This window comes from Myxine glutinosa, chromosome 7 (genome assembly GCF_964187855.1).
Source record: "Myxine glutinosa chromosome 7, kmMyxGlut1.1, whole genome shotgun sequence".
Lineage (NCBI taxonomy): Eukaryota > Metazoa > Chordata > Myxini > Myxiniformes > Myxinidae > Myxine > Myxine glutinosa.
The window spans coordinates 166,053,507-166,059,506 of NC_136267.1; the positions used below are offsets into that span (position 1 = coordinate 166,053,507).

Here is a 6,000-nt window from a genome sequence, read left to right on the forward strand (position 1 = left end):
CACTAGTCTCAATCACTAGTCTAAATCACTACTGTCGAAATCACTAGTCTAAATCACGAGTCTAAATCACTAATGTCAAAATCACTCGTCTAAATCACTATAGTCAAAATCACTCGTCTAAATCACTTCTGTCCAAATTACTAGTCTAAATCACTACTGTCGAAATCACTAGTCTAAATCACTACTGTCGAAATCACTAGTTTAAATCACTACTGTCGAAATCACTAGTTTCAATCACTAGTCTAAATCACTACTGTCGAAATCACTAGTCTCAATCACTAGTCTAAATCACTACTGTCGAAATCACTAGTTTCAATCACTAGTCTAAATCACTACTGACGAAATCACTAGTCTCAATCACGAGTCCAAATCACTACTGTCGAAATCACTAGTCTAAATCACTACTGTCAAAATCACTAGTCTAAATCACTACTGTCAAAATCACTACGGTTGATATCACTACTGTCGAAATCACTACTGTCGAAATCACTTCTGTCGAAATTACCAGTCTAAATCACTACTGTTGAAATCACTCGTCCAAATCACTTCTGTCGAAATCACTTGTCAAAATCACAAGTTTAAATCACCACTGTCGAAATCGCTCGTCTAAATCACGTCTGTTGAAATCATTAGTCTAAATCACTAATGTCGAAATCACGAGTCTAAATCACTTCTGTCGAAATCACTAGTCTAAATCACTACTGTCGAAATCACTAGTCTCAATCACGAGTCCAAATCACTACTGTCGAAATCACTAGTCTCAATCACTAGTCTAAATCACTACTGTCGAAATCACTAGTCTAAATCACGAGTCTAAATCACTACTGTCGAAATCACTAGTCTAAATCACTACTGTCGAAATCACTCGTCTAAATCCTTACTGTCGAAATCACTAGTCTGAATCACTACTGTCGAAATCACGAATCTAAATCACTACTGTCGAAATCACTAGTCTAAATCACTGCTGTTGAAATCATTCGTCTAAATCACTGCTGTCGAAATCACAAGTCTAAATCACTACTGTCGAAGTCACTAGTTTAAATCACTACTATCGAAATCACTAGTCTCAATCACTAGTCGAAATCACTACTGTCGAAATCACTACTGTCTAAATCACTAGTCTAAATCACTACTGTCGAAATCACTACCGTCGAAATCACTGATCTAAATCACTAGTCTAAATCACTACTGTCGAAATCACTCGTCTAAATCACTACTGTCGAAATCACTCGTCTAAATCCCTATTGTCGAAATCACTCGTCTGAATCACTACTTTCAAAATCACTAATCTAAATCACTACTGGCGAAATCACTACTGTCAAAATCACTAGTCTAAATCACTTCTGTTGAAATCATTAGTCTAAATCACTGCTGTCGAAATCACTACTGTTGAAATCACTAGTCGAAATCACTACTGTCAAAATCACTACTGTCGAAATCACTAGTTTAAATCACTACTGTCGAAATCACTAGTCTAAATCACTGCTGTCAAAATCACTAGTCTAAATCACTACTGTCGAAATCACTCATCTAAATCCCTACTGTCGAAATCACTAGTCTGAATCACTACTGTCAAAATCACTAATCTAAATCACTACTGTCGAAATCACTACTGTTGAAATCACTAGTCTAAATCACTACTGTCGAAATCACTAGTCTAAATTACTACAGTCGAAATCACTAGTCTAAATCACTACTGTCGAAATCACTACTGTTGAAATCACTAGTCTAAATCACTACTGTTGAAATCATTAGTCTAAATCACTACTGTCGAAATCACTAGTCTAAATTACTACAGTCGAAATCACTAGTCTAAATCACTACTGTCGAAATCACTACTGTCGAAATCAATAGTCTAAATTACTACCTGTCGAAATCACTAGTTTAAATCACGACAGTCTAAATCACTCGTCTAAATTACTACTGTCTAAATTACTAGTCTAAATTACTACTGTCTAAATCACTAGTCTAAATCACTACTGTTGAAACCACTACTGTTTGTTTGAGTTCTTTCCCTTTCTCTCTCCACAAATTCATCGAAAGTTCATTTGAAAGGTGAATTTAACTAGTTGAATCAGGCACTCAATAAGATGAAATAATTTCTATATCTCTATCTCTATATCACGAGTGTCCTAAAACCTAGTTTCAAATACAATTGTGTATTCATCAAAAGTCACCTCTGGCTGTGTTTGGAGCTGGCTTCCATCTTTAGGGTATTTCGTGATGACGTAAAAACGATTGTGTTGGTGTAAGATCAGTTGTTATCCGGTCTAGTTCAGGTGTGTCTTTTAGGCATTTGACCCTTAATACAGTAGTAGTGCCCCTGCTCGCCTTCTGCGTTAGTTTGCAGCACAAGACTGCGGGATGGCATCATTGGCTGAGGGCGCGATTGTGCCGCCGGTGCAGGTGCCCTCTGCTGGTTATAGCAGGTATCAGTAATTTGTTCATGGTGCCGGAGATGGCTCGCCTACCTTCACGAAAGATACCGTGGGGATCTTTAACGTCCACCAACGAATTCTGGCAGACAACCAGGTCCGTTTAACGTCCATCCGAGGGGCAGCGGCACACGCATTGATGAATCACCTTACCTGTGAAACACCAGGATGGCAGTTTATAGCAAGGTCGTAATTCAAACCCAGGTTGGACACCTTACAGAGAGCATGTGTACCTGTCGCCTGTCGGCCATCCTATCAGCCCTCCCAGTTTGCCAATACACCTTTATAAGTCTCCGTACATGTAGTCCTTCCCCTTGTACCTCCATCATAAATAGTTGTGCCGTACCTTTCTAATCAATGACATCCACCGCTACTGACCTCTTCATCACCGTTGATATCTTATAATTATTGAAAATAATTATGACAACAATAATAATAATAATGAAGCGCGGTGCTACGCGCGCGACTTGCTACCAAGGAGGAAGCGGACAACGCGGTTAAACAAAAGTGTCTTTATTGACAAGAGGTCACTGGAGCACTTGCGCGCTCCGGGCTGCGCGCCCAGTGTATATCCTGAGGCCACGCCTACCTCTCGGGCGTGGCCGCAGCCCACTTGGTGCGCGGAATGATGTCACCACGCCAGTGGGCTTTCGTGTCCACCACACGCTCCCCCCCAAGTTTCCCGCGCACCTGGAGGGCCAGTTTGCGGGGCAAACAGATGATCCGGCCGAAGCGCCCTCTGGCGACCGGCGGCGTCCGGGGTGCAGGGATGCCAGCTGGGATGCCCCCGGCTGTACCCGGGATGGGTGCCGGACCGGGGGGCGGCGTGCCGGCGGTGCTGGGTGGTGCCGGGGGTCCGCCCACCGGGGGGCGGCCCCGACGCGGGGGCCGAGCCACCGGCGGTGGGTGGTCCACGTCGAGGTGGGCCGGCTTGAGTCGATCCACCGAGACGTGGTCGGGAGTACCGCCGATGTCCAAGGTGAAGAATTTCACCCCGTCTCCAGCACGCGGAAAGGCCTGTCATACGGGGGCCGCAGTGGTGTCCGGTGGGCGTCGTGCCGGACGAAGACATACTCCGCGGTGCGAAGCTCCGGGGCGACGTGCGTGGGTGGGTGCCCGTGGTGCGCCGTCGGCACCGGGATGAACCTCCGGGCGGTCTCCTGCGCCGCGGACCAAGGTGCCGTGGGGTCGGGGAGGAACTCGCCCGGCACCCGCAATGGTTGTCCAAAGACCAACTCCGCCGTGGATGCGCACAGGTCCTCCTTGGGTGCCGTCCGAAGGCCCAGCAGGACCCAGGGGAGCCTGTCGACCCAGCCGCCGTCGCCGAGGGTGGACCGGAGCGCGGCCTTCAACGAGCGGTGGAACCGCCCGCACAGGCCGTTAGCCTGGGTGTGGTAGGCCATGGTGCGGTGCAGCTGGACCCCGAGCCCCCGTACGACCGCCCCCCAGAGCTCCGAGGTGAACTGGGGGCCGCGGTCGGACGAGATGTCCGAGGGGGCGCCGAACCGGGCGACCCAGGTGGTGATGAACGCCTGCGCGATGTCCGCCGCCGTCGTTGATGCCAAAGGCACGGCCTCCGGCCACCGGGTGGTGCGGTCCATCATGGTCAGGACGTGGGTGAAACCCCGCGAGGGGGGCAGAGGTCCCACCAGGTCCACGTGAACGTGGTCAAACCGACGTTCTGGCACCGCAAACGGGGCCAATGGGGCCTGGGTGTGTCGGTGCACCTTCGCGCGCTGGCACGCGAGGCACGTCCTGGCCCAGCCGCGGACGGCCTTCCGGAGGCCATGCCAGAGAAACCTGTCAGCGATCAACCTCTGGGAGGCCCTCGTGCCCGGGTGGGACAGGCCGTGGATGGAGTCGAAAATCGCCCGCGGGCATGATGGGGCGAGGCCGCCCGAGGGAGACGTCGCACCAGAGGGCCGTGCCCGCGCCGTTGAACAGCACCTCGGTGACGCGGAGGCCCGTAATGGCGGTCCGCAAGGCCTGGACGTCAGGGTCGGTGGCCTGGTCCGTTTCCGCGGTGGTGGTGGGCGGGGCGTGGCGGCCGCCATGAGGCGCCCCTTGGAGCAGGGGTGGGCACCCGCAGGAGGTTTGGGCTCGGGAGCCACTACGGCCGCACCGAAACTCGCCCGCGTGTCCAAAGCCGCGTAGTACTTGTTGGCCTCGGCCGCGAACGCACGGGGTTCCGTTGTCGCGGAACCGGCCAACGCGAGGCGGACTCGTGCCGGCAGCTGGCGTCGAAATAACGCCCGGAATAGAGCGTTCGGGGTTTCGTCGCCCATGAGCGACAGCATATGGTCCATCCGGACCGATGGTCGCGTGTCACCGAGTTCGGGGAGGTCCAAGAGGCGATCGGCCCGTGCGTCCACGGTGAGGCCGAACGTGGCGAGGAGGAGACGCTTGATCGCCCCGTACCTGTCGTGGGCCGGTGGGTTCCTCAGGACCGACATGACGCGGGCGGCCGCGCCGGCCCCGAGGGAGGTGACCACGTGGCAGTAGCGTGTCTCGTCCGCCGTGATGCGTCGAAGCCTGAACTGGGCTTCGGCCTGCAGGAACCAGATCTCCGCCTGAGCTTCCCAGAACTCGGGGAGCTTTATCGCTACCGCGTTGGTTGCCATGGCTGTGGCGGGTTCGGGTGGTCAGTGACGGCTGACCAAAACGTCGGAGTCACCAATGAAGCGCGGTGCTACGCGCGCGACTTGCTACCAAGGAGGAAGCGGACAACGCGGTTAAACAAAAGTGTCTTTATTGACAAGAGGTCACTGTAGCACTTGCGCGCTCCGGGCTGCACGCCCAGTGTATATCCTGAGGCCACGCCTACCCCTCGGGCGTGGCCGCCGCCCACTTGGTGCGCGGAATGATGTGACCACGCCAGTGGGCTTTCGTGTCCGCCACAATAATAATAATAATAATAATAATAATAATAATAATAATAATAAAGTGGATGTTAAATTGGCAAATATAATGTACCCTAACTTTTCATTCGCAGGATTTCACGACCACAGTCAGGTAAATGCACACCTGGAATAAAAATGTATTGCACCAGATTTTGCATCATATTTACGGATCGAGGCGCGAAAAACCAAGATAAAAAGCGGGAAAACAGGCAGGAGCAAATGAAACTTACCCTTCTCTAAATTTCGACGTAAGCAGTCACATTTCCCATCAGGCGAGTCACATCCAAACGGAGATCCTGTGACCCCGGGGGGACATCGATGATGGATGTGAGACGACTCTCTCTGCCTCTTGTGTTCACGTCGCCATGATTCTGAAAACTACACCGGAACGGCCATTCCTTGTCCAAGGCTATATGTGACGACTCTCGGCCAGACTACACACACCATGGGGAGCGTGGAGGGGGAGGGGGGCGAGGGGGACCCCGGAGCACCCACGTGATGTATTTTCAGTGTACTTCAAATAGCTCACAGTTACAGACATAGCGAATGGCAGCTTCTTAACGAGGTTGCTTTCCGGCTAAAGAAAGCTTGTGTAGATAGACAGGACAGCCGGCTTAACGTCAATCTAAGGCACGGCATACCTTGTGATGTAACAAACCACCTGC

At 51.3% G+C, this 6,000-nt stretch overlaps 1 protein-coding gene across 6 annotated transcripts in view; it reads right to left on the minus strand.

The window, feature by feature from the left end:
* Nucleotides 1–5,791, minus strand: part of LOC137413539 (striated muscle preferentially expressed protein kinase-like) — a 170,696-nt gene extending 164,905 nt beyond the window's left edge. For 3 of the 6 annotated variants that reach the window (XM_078782519.1, XM_078782518.1, XM_078782513.1), the window contains exon 1: nt 5,566–5,791. The gene's annotated coding sequence lies outside the window, so the exon portion shown is untranslated. Of the gene's footprint in view, nt 1–2,471; nt 2,589–5,565 lie in introns of those variants that run through there. The other 3 variants (XM_078782515.1, XM_078782516.1, XM_078782517.1) reach the window with 3 other exon arrangements.
* Between the last annotated feature and the right edge of the window lie 209 nt (nt 5,792–6,000).